The 736-nt window shown below is 46.2% G+C and overlaps 1 protein-coding gene across 1 annotated transcript in view; it reads left to right on the top strand.

Moving 5' to 3' along the window:
- Positions 1–736, top strand: part of NPLOC4 (nuclear protein localization 4 homolog (S. cerevisiae)) — a 92,216-nt gene continuing 91,480 nt past the window's right edge. The window contains exon 1 of the mRNA XM_011993679.1: positions 1–81. The gene's annotated coding sequence lies outside the window, so the exon portion shown is untranslated. The remainder of the gene's footprint in view (positions 82–736) is intronic.

Raw genomic sequence — 736 nt, 5'->3', positions numbered from 1 at the left:
ATAATTCGTGTCCAGTCCCCGGATGGAGTGAAGCGGATCACAGCAACAAAGAGAGAAACAGCAGCAACATTTTTGAAAAAGGTATCTGTGGCCTGGGTGTTGACCCTCAGGATCTTTTTCATCCTCTGCTGTTACTCCCATCGATACCTTTTCTCTTTTCCTCATTTTCTTATTTTCTCTATTCCCAAATTGCCTCTTGCATTGCTTTTCTCTATAATAGTTGGGTTGGATGAGATGTTTGTCACAGCTGATAACTGCTCAAAATTATAGGAACAAGAGCCCAAAGGTAAGTGTAAAAGTATTTCACGGCTGGTCACAGTGGCTCACACCTGTAATCCCAGCACTTTGGGAGGCTGAGGTGGGTGGATCACGAGGTCAGGAGTTTAAGACCAGCCTGACCAAGATGGTGAAACCCCATCTCTACTAAAAATACAAAAATTAGCTGGGCGTGGTTACAGGTGCCTGTAATCCCAGTTACTTGGGAAGCAGAGGCAAGAGAATTGCTTGAACTCGGAAGGCAGAGGTTGCAGTGAGCCGAGATCAGGTCACTGCACTCCAGCCTGGGCAACAGAGTAAGACTCCATCTCAAAAAAAAAAAAAACAAAACGTATTTCACAAGAGTGGCTGGGCACGGTGGCTCATGCCTGTAATCACAGCACTTTGGGAGACCAAAACAGGTGGATCATGAGGTCAGGAGATCGAGACCATCCTGGCTAACATGGTGAAACCCCATCTC

The sequence above is a fragment of the Mandrillus leucophaeus genome, unplaced genomic scaffold (genome assembly GCF_000951045.1).
Source record: "Mandrillus leucophaeus isolate KB7577 unplaced genomic scaffold, Mleu.le_1.0 Scaffold1, whole genome shotgun sequence".
NCBI lineage: Eukaryota > Metazoa > Chordata > Mammalia > Primates > Cercopithecidae > Mandrillus > Mandrillus leucophaeus.
Note: the sequence above shows the minus strand (reverse complement) of the source record. Positions and strands in the feature narration are given on the sequence as shown.